The following is a 16,494-nucleotide window of genomic DNA, read 5'->3' as shown; positions in this document are numbered from 1 at the left end:
ATGAGAAGGCAGGTGAGAGAACTGCTTCAGAGAGAGAGGAAAAGAGGAAAAAGGTACTTTTATGTATTTTATATTTTCCAACCCAGCCATCAGAATAGGAAAGGAAGCAAAAGACTCAGGGCAGAAGCCCAATCTAGTCAATACAGGTGCACTTTCAGTTGTGCTCCTGTGTATTTTATCCTTTAGGAATCTGAGCATGACAGTCAATTCAGAAGACTATACCGAGTAAATGCACTGTAGACAGTCATTTGGTTTAGCTATATGTGTGTATTACCTTCCAAATTTGGGAGTTGCCACTGGGGCGCAGCAGAAACAAATCTGACTAGGAACCATGAAGTTGCGGGTTCGAACCCTGGCCTTGCTCAGTGTGTTTTGGATCCGCCGTTGCTGTGAGCTGTGGTGTAGGTTGCACGTATGGCTCGGATCTGGCATTGCAGTGGCTGTGGCAGAGGCCAGCAGCTGTAGCCCCAATTAAACCCCTAGCCTGGGAACCTCCATATGCCGCAGGTGTGGCCCTAAAAGACAAAAGAACAAACAAACAAACAAATTCCACAAGGTTAAACCAATGGTATAAAACAGAGTCATACTTAGACAGCCCAACTGTTTGAGAGCTTTATCACATCTCCCCAAAGGAAGCCACGGCTGATTTCCAGCACAAGGTTTCCTGGTTCTGTTCCACACCATGGCACCCCAAGACAATGATGACTGTATTCCAGACCAAGAGACAACACACGGTCACAAAGGAGAGGAGGCCGCACTGAACAGACAGCAAAAACCAAGGCACAGTAGGGTAGAAAACGAGGCTAAAGAAAGGAGGAAGGGATCACGACAGGAAGCACCTTTTCATGGTCTGTATAAGGACAACAGCAATTTTTTTTTTCTTTTTTCTTTGTCCATGCCCACGACATGTGGAAGTTCCCAGGCCGGGGATCAAACTCAAGCCACAGCAGCAACCCAAGCCACTGCAGGGACCATGCTAGATCGTTAAACCCCTGCACCACAGGAAAGCTCTGACAAAACCAACTGAAGGATTTGAAAAAGTAGTGACACAATTTGAGCAGCACATTTTAAAAGGTGCTGTTGGTGAAACCATAGAAGACAGACTAAAGAGGAGCTAGAGGAGAGACAGGGAGGCCACTTCAAGTGTAACAACCAGACTGTGAGGTGGGAAGAAGGAGTGAACAGAAGCAAGCCCGCCAGAATGACAATCAAGTCTCTGGCTCCAGCAACAAGATATAAAACTGCTTTGAAAGTAAGTTAAAAGAAGCAATTCGCATGTATCACTTATATTTATCTTCTAAAAGTAATGTACCTAAGAGTCGTGACTTAACAACACTCTAAGTTCTTAAGTACTTTCTTCATTTTTTTATTAACAATACCTCAAATTAAAAAAAAAAAAAAAAACTCTTTTGTTATAGCTATGGCTCGAAACCCTGGCTACAGCTCCAATTCACCCCCTAGCCTGGGAACTTCTATATGCCAAGCATAGGGCCCTAAAAAGACCAAAAAACAAAAAAAAAGGAAGAAAATTCTTATTCTCATTACTCCATCAGATAATATTACAAAAGAGATTAGTGGTAAAAAGATTTTTTTTTTTTTTTTTTTTTGCCTGTCAAACATTGGACCAACCATATGAGAAGTTCACATTCTCACAATTCATTTGGAATTTTTATAGGAAGGAAGGAAAACAGGCAGTTGTGTTTATAACTGTCTATTTTCCTTTGATATTTATATATATATCATATATATATATATCATATATATATATACACACATAGAGAGAGAGAGAGAGCTATAGCTTTTATTTCCAGAATATTTAAGGTCAGTATATAAAACACTCATCTGCAATGGACAGTGTTAGCATGAATGACTTTTAAGGCTCCGAGTTTCTAAAAATGTGTTGCAATGCTTGCTGACCTCTTTCTAGCCCTACAAGGCTCTAAACTGTGCAACATCCATAGATCAGCAGAGGGCTGCAACAGCCCAGAGAAAATGGTCAGGCAGCTTTACTTGCATCTCTGGCACTGGCAGGTAGAAAAATCACCACCCCTGAAAGCAGAAAACTAAAAGCCACTATATATTCACTTCATTGTCAACAGACTCTAAAATGGGGGCAGAAGCAATCCCCCAAATCCTAAAAATTGAAAACACTCATAATTAAGCGTTTTACCAAGCTCCTTTCTCTTCTTGCAAGAAAGTGAGTGTTTGGGAAGCCGAACAAAATCTCACTAACAAAGAGTAATCAGAAGCAAAAAAAAAATCAGTTAAAATGAGCTAGCCACTCATGCGTCCTTTCAGACCACTGCTCCACACTGCCGCTACTAGACTAATCTTCCTAAAAGGATTATTTCATTAGGTTACTCCCAGATCTACTTTGCCCATTTTGTTCTGCATACAGTGCAGTGCTAGAGTCTGACATTACTTTGGCTAGATTTTAAGGTAGATTCCAACCTCATATATATCCCCTTTTCAGCTCCCCTGTTGTGAATGCTCTTACCGTTCCACACAACATGCAATAGAGTTGAAATGGAAAGGTCACTCTGGTGACCTGTGAAGAAAGAAACACATGTGCATAGGTCTAGGGAAAGGGAAAAGCCACCTTCGGAAAAGTCTGTGCAAAGAGGGAGACAGGAATTTCCCTGGAGCAGTGCAGAAGTGGCTCAAGAAAGGTACACAGGGGGCTTCAACTGAATTTGTAAGGGTTACTTCTTATAACTGGGGAGAGGTACCAGGTGCTCATTGTGCTATTTTCTGTACTTTCTTTGGGCTGCACCCACATGGGGAAGTTCCCAGGCAAGGAGGGAACCCAAGCCACAGCAGCAACCTGAGTCACAGCACTGACAATGCCGGATTCTTAACCCACTGACCCCACCAGGTTACCCGAAATATTTCAAAATAAAAACAGGCTTTGGTATTGTGACTTTGCCCCTCAAAAGACAAGCAGCAATCTATGCAAGCGGTCATACATCTGCCATCTTACTCAGTACTACTCACAGGTTAATTACAAGTAATGAGAATTAATTACAAGTAATGCCCTACCTCATTTTTAGCGCTTTCTTTAAAAATGAGAGATCGTTCCCTTCGTGGCTCAGTGGTTAACGAACCTGCCTAGGATCCACAAGGATTCAGGTTTGATCCCGGGCCTCACTCAATGGATTAAGGATTGGCGTTGCTGTGAGCTGTGGTGTAGGCCGGCAACTGTTGCTCTGATTCAGCCCTTAGCCTTAGCCTGGGGACTTCCATATGCCGTGGGTACCACCCTAAAAAAAGCAAAAAAAAAACAAAAAAAACAAAAAAAAACAAAAAAAACCCAACAAAAAAAAGGTAGATACATACATTAACCTTACAGGAAAGGAAAGGACTTTGAATTGCTTCTATAACTGGCTGTACTTTGAAGAGTGGCGCCAAAAATGAAAGAGATTTGGGACGTAGGGCATGGCATAAAAATTCAGACTAGTTTATGATCATCACAGCTTCTGCAATAAAGCCTGAGGACCAAAAATCATCTGTATTTTTTTGTTTATTTGGTTTGTATTTGTTCTTTTGTTTGTTGTTTGTTTTGTACTCTTTTAAGTCCGCACCCGGCATAGGGAAGTTCCTAGGCCAAGGGTCATATCAGAGCCATAGCCGCTGGCCTATGCCACAGCCACAGCCACACCAGATCCGAGCTGCATCTGTGGCCTATACCACAGCTCATGGTAATGCTGGATCCTTAACCACTGAGTGAGGCCAAGGATCAAACCTGAGTCCTCAGGGATACTAGTCCATGTGCTGTGGTGCAGAGGAAGTATTTCACCAAGTAGAAATGTTTTAATTTTATAGCGTCTACACTGTCTGGTGATTGTAGCTTCATTCGATGGTTTGACGTCAGGGGGTGTGTTTCCTCTTGCAACTGCCCTGGTTTCTCAGGGATCCCCTTTGGCAGGTCAGGGTCCTTTGTAGTTCCATACGAACGTCAGGCTCATCGGTTCAGTTTCTGAGAAAAATGCCACTGGAAGTCTGGTAGGACTTGCGTTGCATGTGTCTGTTTGGGTGGAGGGGCATTTGAGCGCTACTCATTCTTTTCGTCCATGAGCACAGGCCGTCTGTCCAAGTCACTGCATCTTCAGTGTCTTCATCCACATCTTAACATGTTCATTGGGCAGGTGCTCTCGTGACTTTGAATTCTTAGGTCTTTTGTCTTTGGATGTTCTTGGGGATGAGGTGGTGCAGGGGCAGGTGCAGGTTGCCAAAGAGGTGTAGCAGGTGCTGGAGGGGAAGCTGCTGGGCTGCGCCATGCCCCCCTCCCCTGCTGCAGGACTACAAGGGGCAGGGCCGGGCCATGGGGACAGAGATGCTGCTGAGCTCCCTGCTGGAGGCCAACCGGGTGCCCTCACTCATCCTGTGGGAGTCCCGGGCTGAGGCAAGACCACGCAGGCCCACGTCATCACCAACAGCCACAAGAACCCAGCATAAGATTCCTGACATTGTCGGCAACCAAGGTCAGTGAGACGACCAACATGGACAATGGCATCAAACAAGCCCAGAAGGAGAAGAGCTTTCAAGAGGAAAACCCTCCTTTGTGTTGACCGGATTCATCAGTCCAGTGAGTCAGAGCAGGACACGCTGCTTCCTCAGGTGGACTGTGGGATGATCAGGCAGAAGGGGCAACCAGGGAGAACCCCTCCTTCCAGGATCTTGCATCTCTTCTAAGCCGCTGGGTTATGTTCTCAAGAAGCTTCCAGGGCAGGCCGTAGTGACTGCCTTAAGGTGGCCGCCAGCTCTCCGGGGATCCGAGTCCCGGACACTGGATGCCCCGCCCTCCTCTGAGTCACAGCAGCAATAGCAGTTTTGAGCCCTCTGTGTTCACAGAGGACAAAGTGGTGGACACCCTGGCCCATCTCAGTGACAAGGACGCCTGGGGAAACCTGGACTGGACTGAACGGACAGCAGCAGGTGGTGCTGGCCAGGCTTCATGAAGTGAATTAATACTGTAAGAACTACCTGTTCCATCATAGTATTTACATCACAGTGTTTTTTCAGGATTCATTTCTGTAGGTTTCCTTCTGCTTTAAAAAGCGTATATTGGGAGTTTTCTCAATTGGTTTAAAAAATGTAACTGACTAAATACTGCATAGCATTTCAGGTGTTTTATTGTTTTATTGGTTTTTTTCCTGAACCTGCAAGATGTGGAAGTTCCCAAGCCAGGAACTGCACCCACACCACAGTAGTGATAAGAGCTACGGCAATAATAACTCTGGATCCTTAACCTGCCGAGAAACCAGGAGGCACCGGAGGCTTAGAAGTAGGTTAAAGCTTTGCAAATTAGACACGCGTCCTGGAGGTCTCATTGTGGCTCAGCAGGTTAAGAACCCAACTAGTCTCCATGAGGTTGCAGTTTCAATCCCTGGCCTCAACAGAGGGTAAAGGCTCTAGCACTGCCAAAAGCTGCAGTGTTGGTCCCAGATGTGGTTTGGACCTGGCGTTGCTGTGGCTGTGACATTCATGGGCAGCTGCAGCTCCGATTCCACCCCAACCTGGAAACCTCCATATGCCGCAGGTGCAGGCCAGAAAGTTAAAAGGAAAGAAATGCTTGCCAAACATTTTAAAGAGGCTGTCAGGAAAGGGTATTTGGTGAAATATTTCCCTATAACTTATAGGGTGCTCTCGTCTCTACAGACCACAGTACTAGACTGTCTACACATGCGCAAGCATGAGTTTCAGAGAAAGGAAGTCAGGTTCAAGTGTATCTCGTGATGTTTGCTCTGTTTTCAAAATATTCTTTTGGGGAGTTCCCTTCGTGGCTTAGCAGTTAACGAGCCTGACTAGCATCCATGAGGACGCAGGTTGGATCCCTGGTCTTGCTTAGTGAGTAGAGGATCCGATGTTGCCGTGACCTGTGGTATAGGTTGCAGACGCGGCTCGGATCCCCACGTTACTGTGGCTCTGGTGTAGCCTGGAGGCTACAACTCCTATTCGACCCTAGCCTGGGAACCTCCATATACCACAGGGACAGCACTAAAAAAAGAAGACAACAACAATAAATGAAAAATAAATTAAAATATTCTATCAGGCGCTCTCTAGTAGCTCAATAGGTTAAACTCTGTCACTGTCACTGCTGTGGTACAGGGTTGCTCCTTGGCCCTCAATTCTCCCACACACTCCTGAGGTAACCAAAAACAAAACAAAACAAAAACAAAAAACAAAACAAAATATTATATTGATAAAAAGATGTGATTCCAATAAATAAAATGCACAAGATTTTACAAATGGGAGATTCCATTTTGGAATCATTTCTTTGTACATTAAAATAAAACCAAAAGGAAATCTCTCTTCATTGTTAATTTTTTTCCATTGCTAATAACCAGTTCAGGGCCTGTTTCCCTCCTTCCAGCCTTCCCAGCTGGCCCCAGGTTTTGTTCCTGAAACTCTGCCTGCCTGAGACCCAGCCCATCTCCCTGCCCAGACGCCAGAGCTTCCTGTTGCAGGCTCCTGAGAGAGAATGTCCTTAGTTCAGGACAGCTGGCCGCTCAGTTTAAAGGGAGGCAGATGGCCTGAGAGCTGGGGACTCTGGGGCTGGGGGTCCTGGGCCAGGAAAGCTGTAACCAAGGGCTGGGGGTAGGGTCTCGAGGTATAAGTCACAGCCTCCTGGGCAGCAGAGACTCTGGCAGGAAAAGGCTGCACACTCCACAGAGAGCCCCTCCCCCTGCCTGAGCCCCCTCCTCTGGACCACGGGTGTAGGCACTGACCTGCCAGGCCTCTCAGACCCCTCTCGGCCTGGTCCTAGGCTGGCCACCCCCTTTTCAGATGGTATCACTTGCTGATGATGAGGGGACACCTCTTCCTCTCTTCCACATTTGGGCTGGATGATATTTGGTCTCTGACCTTATCAACTGATGTTTAAAATATATTTCCAGAGTTCTCAGTGCACTGTTCTCAGGCTTTTCATTTTTTTCTGGATAGTGACATGATTCTCAACCTTTTCCAATGGACACCCCCCCCCAACTTTCTGTTTTGTTGGAGCCCAGCCAACCATTTTGAGATCATACACATCAGCCAACCTTGCATTCCTGATCCTCCAGGAGGTTATTTTCCTTTTTGCATTCCTCCAGTGGTACTGCCTTTAAGGTGTTTCATGTACACCCTTAAATATTGTGTATACTTGTGTGTGCATGTGTTGTGATTTTTGCTTTGGTAAGTGACATTATACTACAAATCCTTTTTTGGGGGGGAGGGATTGTGCCCACAGCATGTGGAAGGTCCCAGGCCAGGGACTGAATCTGAGCCACAGCTGTGGCAATGCAGGGTCCTTCAACCCGCTGCTCTGGGCCAGGGATCAGACCCGCACCTCCACAGCCACCTGAGCCACTGCAGGGGGATTCTTAACCCACTGGGCCACAGCTTGAACGCCAATGCTATACATCCTAAGTTCCCTGCTGCTCTCACCCAAGGGCCTGCTTTAAGGCTATTCCTATAGATTTATAGGTCACTCAAATTCAGTGATTTACAAATGATAGGCTGGATCCCAACGGTGGCTCCTGACATCAGTCTGGTGGGGGCATCATCAGCAATGATCAGAAGGAAACCCGCTCCTGGCCTCGGCACCATCCTCCGAGACACCCACATGCTCTGAAAACAAAGTGGAGGAAGAAGCAGCTGTTCCAGCTGAAGCCCAAAGGTAGGAAGATGGGGGAGAGGACCACGTAAATCTGTACCCCCATGGAAAGCACAGGAGCAGAAGCAAGGAAAGCCCAGAGGCCAGAGATGCTAGTACCACTTTTTGGACTGCACGCCTTCTGTCTGGAACTGGACTCAGTGGGTCGGGAACACCTCTGCCCATTCTGATCTCCTCGACCACTGTGAGACCCACTTGGCTCGTATCAAAGTGGTCCCTTTGGGGTTTTTGCGCTGGACCTGTGCCATTCTGGATGGACCAGTGCAGGTCTCATTTGTGAAGGCTGAAGGGAACACGGGCACAAGAAATCATCTGCTTTCTAAGCTGAATTTGAAAAAACAAATAAATATAGTATACTAGAAAGTATCAGAGTGCCTCAAACATAAGGAAGGTACATGTTTGCTGAATCTCTTTTCAAAAACAGACAGGTCGCTAGACACAGGAGGCAACTTCCTTTTCTCCAACTATCCTTCCGACCTTGACCTGGAACTGACCTGGGTGTGAGGAGCATATGAACTGGAATTTCTAAGTGGCCTATTTACTTTCCTCAAGGAGATCAATTTGGACATGAAGATACTGGTTTACAGAGACGAGAGTGAGAATTCATAGTCTCCCTGGCAGTGTAGATAAGTAAAGTGAAACTCTTAGGCCAAGGCTGGATCCTATGCCAGGGCTGCCAATTGTAACTGCACACGGGAACCACTTGGGGAGCTTTAAAAATAAAAAAAGGAGGGGACTGGATCAGACGGGGGATTTGCAGATCTGTGGCTCTCAGGTTGCCCTCCCCAGGTCCCTGTGCAGGCTAGCTGGGCTGGCGGGTGCTGGAGACAAGGCAGAGAACTTTTTCTCACACTTTCGTCCCTGGCTGCTCATCCCAGGTTGCCATCAACAGCATGGTCCTGAGTGGGAATTAATGAGGCTTCCCAAGTTTTTCTATGGGCAGAACCCTACAGGCAACCAGCATATCCCAAGATCTAAGTTTTACAACAGCAACACATGCCAAAAAGGTCCCAAACAATCAGGGATATACGACATCTCCAAAGGAACAAAACAAACTTCCAGTAACTGACCCCAAAGAAAGAGAGATCAATGCAGTGCATGAAAAAATATTCAAAATCATCATGTTAAAATAACCTCATTGAGTGAAAAGACATTTCAGACAGAGAACTAGGCACATTTAAAGAAAGCAGTACATGATCAGAATGACAGGTTCAAAAGAGACAGAAACCATCAAAAATGAATTCTAGAGCAAAGAATGTGATGACCGCACCAACAAATTCCATAAAGAGCTTCCAAAGCAGCCTTCCACAAGCACAAGAAAGAATCAGTGGACTTGAGGACAGGTGATTTGAATTCGTCTACTCAGAGGACCAAAAGTCCAAAGGAATGAAAGACTCCATAATACCTACAGAAATTCTAGGGCACAATCAAGAACAACAGCATAACACAATGGGAGTTCCAGAGGAGAAGGAGAAGGGTTTTTGAAAGAAGTGATGGCTAACTGTCCGACAAATCTAGGAAAGAAAAAGGACATCTAGATTCATAAAGCCAAAATACCACAATGAGGTTGAACCTAAAAAAGTCTGGGGGCCTGGCACTGGAAGGAGGAGCCCCCAGAGCATTTGGTATGGAAGGCCAGTGGGGCTTGAGTGAGGAGCTCCACAGGCCTGGGGGAAACAGAGACTCCATTCTTGGAGGGCGCACACAGGGTTTCATGCGCACTGGGTCCCAGGCCAAAGCAGTCACTCCATACAAATCTGGGTCAGACCTACCTGTGGGTCTTTGGTGGTCTCCCAGGAAAGGAGTGGGGACTGTAGCTCACTGTGGGGACAGCACTTTGGAGGCAGTCGTCCCAGGGAATAATAATTAGCATGAGCTCCCCTGGCAGTCACCATTTTAGAAAAATCTGCTTCCCATATTTTTCAGCCAAATCATGGCCGAGAAGCCCCAGGCCAAACAGCAAACAGGCTGTAAACACAGTCTCAAACATCAGCAAACAGGCTGCCTAAAGTCCTCCCAGGCACACAGCCGCCTCTAATCAAACCCATAGACAAGCCCCACCCACCAAAGACACAAGACAAAGTTCCACTGACCAGTGTGCAGGCACTAGTCCCTCCCATCACAAAACCGGCCATAAACCCCTCTGTCGATCTTACCCACAAGGAGGCAGACACCAGAATAAGTGAGACTACAATCCTGCAAAAAGGAGGCCACACAGAAAACTAGACACAATGAAAAGACAGAGAGGAGTTCCCTTTGTGGCTCAGTGGTGAATGAACCTGACTAGGAACCATGAGGATGCAAGTTTGATCCCTGGCCTCGCTCAGTGGGTTAAGGATCCGGTGTTGCCATGAGCTGTGGTGTAGGTCGCAGACATGGCTCAGATCTGGCATTGCTGTGGCTGGCAGCTGTAGCTCTGATTGGACCCCTAGTCTGGGAACCCCCATATGCCACAGGTGTGGCCCTAAAAAGCAAAAACAAACAAACAAAAAAAAAGCAGAAAAAGAAAAGGAAAAAATCCCCCCAAAAACCAACCACTACAGGCCAGAAAAGAGTGGCGAGATGGATTCAGAGTTCTAAACAGGGAGGTCCCATCGTGGCTCAGCAGTTAACAAACCCAACTAGCATCCATGAGGACGCAGGTTTGATCCCTGGCCTCGCTTAGTGGTTAAGGATCCTGCGTTGCTGTGAACCGTGGTGTGGTCACATACACGGCTTGGATCTGGTGTGCCTGTGGCTGTGGCATAGGCCAGAAGCTGTAGCTCTGATTCAACTCCTGGCCTGGGAACTTCCATATGCCATGGGTGCCGCCATAAAAAGAGAAAAAAGACCAAAAAAAAAAAAGAGTTCTAAACAGGAAAAATTTGCAGACTAGAATACTCTACCCAGCAAGAATATCCTTTCAAATAGAAGAAGAAATAAAGAATTTCTCCAACAAATAAAAACGAAAAGAGTACAACAATACTAAACCCATTGTAAAAGAGATTCTGAAAGGGCTTCTCTAAATAAAAAAGAAGTAAGAAGAAATAGGATGGAGGAAATCACAACTGGAAAGCAAACACTTAAACCAGTACACAGATCTAAAAAGAAAAAAAAAAAAAAAACCAAAAAACCATATTGTCAAAGTGAAGGTAAAAACAAGGAACAACAAAAGGACAAACATGAAGATGTTTAAAAAGAACTTCACAATCATAGAATGTGGGGAAGAAAAGTAAGAAAATCTGGACTTTTTTTTTTTTTTTTTTTTTAAGAATGTGTTTGAGCCTATATGACTATCACGCTAAAGCAAGCAGATAATAGGTTTATTTTTTTTTCCTGTTTTTCCTTTCTTTTTGTCTTTTTGCTATTTCTTGGTCTGCTCCCGAGGCATATGGATTTCCCAGGCTTTGGGTCCAATCGGAGCTGTAGCCGCTGGCCTACACCAGAGCCACAGCAAGGTGGGATATGAGCCACGTCTGCGACCTACACCTCAGCTCACGGCTCACGGCAATGCCGGATCCTTAACCCACTGAGCCAGGCCAGGGATCAAACCCGAAACCTCATGGTTCCTAGTCGGATTCATTAACCACTGTGCCATGACGAGAACTCAAGCAGATAATAGGAAACGGTTAATATACCTGAAAAACAGGGCAACAACAAATCAAACCCAAACACTTCACAAAAACTAAAAAGAAAGGGACACACGCATAAAATAAAAGGAAATCATCCAACCGAAAAAGGAAAGGAACAAAGGGGAAACAGAATCAACTGGAAAACAAGGTTTAAAATGGCCATGCGGAGTTCCCGTCGTGGCGCAGTGGTTAAAGAATCTGACTAGGAACCATGAGGTTGCGGGTTCGATCCCTGCCCCTGCTCAGTGGGCGTTGCCGTGAGCTGTGGTGCAGGTTGCAGACGCGGCTCGGATCCCGCGTTGCTGTGGCTCTGGCGTAGGCCGGTGGCTATGGCTCCGATTGGACCCCTAGCCTGGGAACCTCCATATGCCGCGGGAGCGGCCCAAGAAATAGCAGCAACAACAACAACAACAAAAAAATGGCCATGGACTGAATGCTCCAATCAAAAGACACAGTTTGCCAGATTGGATATTAAAAAAAAAAAGCAAGAGCATATGCTGTCTAGAAGAGACTCACCTTAAGGCAAAGGACACAAACAGATTGAAAGTGAGGGGATGGGAAAAGATATTTCATGCCAATGGACAAGACAGGAAAGCAGGAATTGCAACGCTCGTATCAGACAAAACAGACTTAAAATGAAGGCCATAAAGAAAGACAAAGAAGAACACTACTTAATGATAAAAGGATCCATTCAAGAAGAGGATATTACAATCACCAATATATATGCCCCTAATATAGGAGCACCCAGATACACACAACAAACACTAACCAACCTAAAAGGAGAAATTGATGGGAAGACAATCATAGTAGGAGACTTTAACACCCTGCTCATGTCAATGGACAGATCCTCCAGACAGAAAATCAATAAGGCAACAGAGATCCTAAAGGACACAACAGAAAAGTTAACCTTAATTGATATTTTCAGGACATTACATCCAAAAAACTCAGAATATACAGTCTTTTCAAGCACACATGGATTGACCACATGAGAATGCTCAGGGACTGACCACATCCTGGGCACAAAACTAACCTCAACAAATTTAAAAGTATACAAATTATTTCAAGTATCTTCTCTGACCACAATGCCATGAAACTAGAAATCAACCACAGTCAAAGAAATGAGAAAAAACTGACTACACGGAGACTAAATAACATGCAAGTAAAAAACCAATAGGTCACTGAGGAACTCAAAAAGGAAATGAAAAAAATACCTCAAGACAAATGATAATGAAGACATAACCATTCAAAATCTGTGGGATGCCAGAGTTCCTGTCGTGGCTCAGCGGAAACGAATCTGAATAGCATCCATGAGGACACAGGTTCGATCCCTGGCCTTGCTCGGTGGTTTAAGAATCCGCCATGGCCGTGAGCTGTGGTGTGGGCTGCATACGCGGTTTGGATCTGGCACTGCTGTGGCTGTGGTGTAGGTTAGCAGCTCCAGCTCGTTTGACCCCTAGCCTTGAAATCTCCACATACCACAGGGGCGGGCCTAAAAAAGAAAAAAGGCAAAATCTATGGGATGATGCAAAATCACTGCTTAGAGGGAAGTTCTTAGCAGTACAGGCCTTCCTCGAAAAAGAAGAAAGATCTCAAACTGACAACTTAACCCACCACCTAAATGAATTAGAAAAAGAAGAACACACAAAAGCTAAAGTCAGCAGAAGGAAGGCAATCATAAAGATCAGAGAGGAGATCAATAAAACAGAGATTCAAAAAACAATAGAAAAAAATCAATAAAAGCAAGAGCTGCTTCTTTGACAAGGTAAACAAAATCAACAAACCTCTGGCCAGACTCCCCAAGGAGAGGAGAGAAAAAACCCAAATAAAATAAGAAGTGAAAAGGGAGCAATCTCAACGGATACTGCAGAAATACAAAAAACCATAAGAGAACACTGTGAACAATTATATGCCAACAAATTTGACAACCCAGAAGAAATGGACAGCTTTCTAGAGACTTACAGCCCACCAAAACTGAGTCAAGAAGACACAGATCAACTGAACAGACCGATCACTAGAAATGAAAGTGAATATGTCGTAAAAACACTCCCTACAAACAAAAGTCCAGGACCAGATGGCTTCACAGGTGAGTTCTACCAAACATACAAAGAACTTACACCCATCCCTCTTATTAAACTTTTCCAAAAGGTTGAAGAAGAAACACTCCCAAAAATATTCTATGAAGCCACCATCACCCTAATACCCAAACCAGACAAAAGTACTACCAAAAAAAGAAAATCATAGGCCAATATCTTTGATGAATATGAATGCAAAATTTGTCAACAAAATTGTAGCCAACTGAATCCGACAACACATAAAAAAGATCATACACCACGACCAAGTAGGATTCATCACACATTCACAAAGATCGTTCAACATATGCAAATCCATCAACATCATACACCACATTAACAAAAGAAAAGTCAAAAACCACATGATCATCTCAATAGCTGCAGGAAAAGCATGTGGTAAAGTCCAACATCCATTCATGATAAAAACTCTTACCAAAAAAGTGGCTTTGGAGGGAACATGCCTCAACGTAATAAAAGCCAGTTACGACAAACCCACAGCCAATATAATACTCAATGCAGAAAAGCTGAAACCCTTGCTGCTAAAATCTGGGAAAAGACAGGGACGCCCACTCTCACTCCTGGGATTCAACATAGAATTGAGAGTCCTAGCCACAGCCATCAGACACACAAAAGATAGAAAATTGTATCCAAACTGGAAGAGAAGCGGTAAAATTGTCACTCGATGCAGATAACATGATACTATATATAGAGAAAACCCTAAGGACTCCATACAAAAACTACTCGAAATGATCAACAAATTCAGCAAAGTAGCAGGATACAAGATTAACATTCAGAAATCAGTTGCATTTCTGCATACCAACAATGAAATATTAGAAAAGGAATACAAAAATATAATACCTTTGAAAATCACACCCTGGAACATTAAATACCTAGGAATAAACCTGACCAAGGAGGTGAAAGACTTCTATGCTGAGAACTCGAAGACATTAATCAAGGAAATTAAAGAGACCTCAAAGAAATGGACAGATATTCCATGCTCCTGGGTTGGAAGAATTCATATTGTAAAAACGGCCATATTACCCAAAGCAATCTACAGATTCAGTGCAATCCCTATCAAATAACCCATGCCATTTTTTATGTAATCAGAACAAACAACCAAAAAATGTATATGCAACCATAAAAGACCCAGAATTGCCAAAGCCATCCTGAGGAACAAAAACCAAGCAGGAGGCATCACTCTCCCAGACTTCAGGCAATCTTACAAAGCTACAGTCATCAAGACAGGGTGGTACTGCTACCAAAACAGACATACAGACCAAGGGAACAGAAGAGAGAACCCAGAAATAAACCCAGACACCTACAGTCAATTAATCTTTGACAAAGGAGGCAAGAATATAAAATGGGAAAAAGACAGTCTCTTCAGCAAATATCGCTGGGAAACCTGGACAGCTGCATGTAAATCAATGAAACTGGAACACACCCTCACACCATGCACAAATATAAACTCAAAATGGCTTAAAGACTTAACCCTAAGACACCATCAAACTCCTAGAAGAGAAAAGAGGCAAAACATTCTCTGACATGAAGCTTACAAATGTTTTCTTAGGTCAGTCTCCCAAAGCAACAGAAATAAAAGCAAAAATCAACAAATGGGACCTGGTCAAACTGCCAAGCTTTTGCAGAGCAACGGAAACCATAGGGGAAAAAGAAATAGACAACCTACGAAGTGGGAGAAAATCGTTCCTTTTCTTTTCTTTTCTTTTTGCTCTTTTTGTCCTTTTAGGGCCACACCCAAGGCATATGGAGGTTCCCAGGCTAGGGGTCTAATTGGAGCTGTAGCCGCTGGCCTATGCCAGAGCCACAGCAACACCAGATCATGGCAATGCCAGATCCTTAACCCACCGAGGGAGGCCAGGGATCAAACCCGCAACCTCATGGTTCCTAGTTGGATTCATTTCTGCTGCACCACGATGGGAACTCTGGAGAAAATAGTTTCAAATGATGCAACTGACAAGGGCTTAATCTCTAAAATATACAAACAACTTAGATGACTCCACAGCCAAAAAACCAACAACCCAATTGAAACATGGGAAACGACCTGAACAGACATTTCTCTAAAGAAGACATACAGATGGCCAACAGGCACATGAGAAAATGCTCAACATCACTGATTTTTACAGACATTCAAATCAAAACTACTCTGAGATACCACCTCACACCAACCAGAATGGCCATCATTAATAAATCCACAACTAACAAATGCTGGAGAGGGTGTGGAGAAAAGGGAACTCCCTTCTACACTGTTGGTGGAAATGCAAACTGGTATAATCGCTACGGAAAACAGTGTGTGGTACCCCAGAAAACTATACATAGAACTAACATGTGACCCAGCAATCTGACTCCTAGGCATATATCCAGACAAAACTGTCCTTGAACAAGAATCATGCACCCCTATGTTCACTGCTGCACTATTCACAAGAGCCAAGGTATGGAAACAACCTAAACGTCCAACAAAAGACGACTGGATTAAGAGGATGTGGTGTATATACACAATACTACTACTCCGCCAGAAAAATGAACAAAGTCATACCATTTGCAGCAACGTGGATGGAACTAGAGACTCTCATACTAAGTGAGGTCAGAAAGAGAACGACACCATGTAATAGCACTTGTTTCTGGAGTCTAATATAAAGCATAAATGAACCTATCCACAGAAAAGAAATTCATGGACTTGGAAAACAGGCTCGTGGCTGCCAATGGGGGAGGGGGAAGGGGAGGGAGTGCGATGGACTGGGAGTCTGGGGATAATACACACAAACTATTGCATTTGGAGTGGACAAACAATGAGACCTTGCTGCATAGCACAGGGAACTATAGCACAGGGAACTATATCTAGTCACTTACGATGGAACATGATAGAGGATAATGTGAGAAAAAGAGTGTGTGTGTGCGCGCGCACGCGGGCACATGTGCAACAGGGTCAATTCGCCATTCAATAGAAACTGACAGGACACGAAAGCAACTCTAATGGAAAAAATAAAAATCATGAATAAACAAAGAATGTATATACGACTGGGTCACTGTGCAGAATAGCAGAGATTGACACCACACTGTAAATCGACTACACACTAAGTTTTAAAAAATCATCTAAAAAATTTAAAAAGGAAGCTGGAGTAGCCACACTTCTATCAGACAGAAG

The 16,494-nt window shown here is 44.4% G+C and overlaps 1 protein-coding gene across 4 annotated transcripts in view; it reads right to left on the bottom strand.

Annotated features, from left to right (window-relative positions):
* LOC110257058 (uncharacterized) overlaps positions 1–16,494 on the bottom strand; it is a 52,297-nt gene that overhangs the window by 30,630 nt on the left and 5,173 nt on the right. Inside the window, exon 1 of one of the 4 annotated variants that reach the window (XM_084999770.1) lies at positions 7,426–7,608. The exons of the other annotated variants lie outside the window; for them this stretch is intronic. The gene's annotated coding sequence lies outside the window, so the exon portion shown is untranslated. Of the gene's footprint in view, positions 1–7,425; positions 7,609–16,494 lie in introns of those variants that run through there. 4 annotated transcript variants of the gene reach the window in all.

This window comes from Sus scrofa, chromosome 15 (genome assembly GCF_054392235.1).
Source record: "Sus scrofa isolate SSC_HxYL_T2T_F1_AM1 chromosome 15, Sscrofa_HxYL_maternal_Yorkshire_Landrace_v2.0, whole genome shotgun sequence".
NCBI classification, from domain to species: domain Eukaryota; kingdom Metazoa; phylum Chordata; class Mammalia; order Artiodactyla; family Suidae; genus Sus; species Sus scrofa.
Note: the sequence above shows the minus strand (reverse complement) of the source record. Positions and strands in the feature narration are given on the sequence as shown.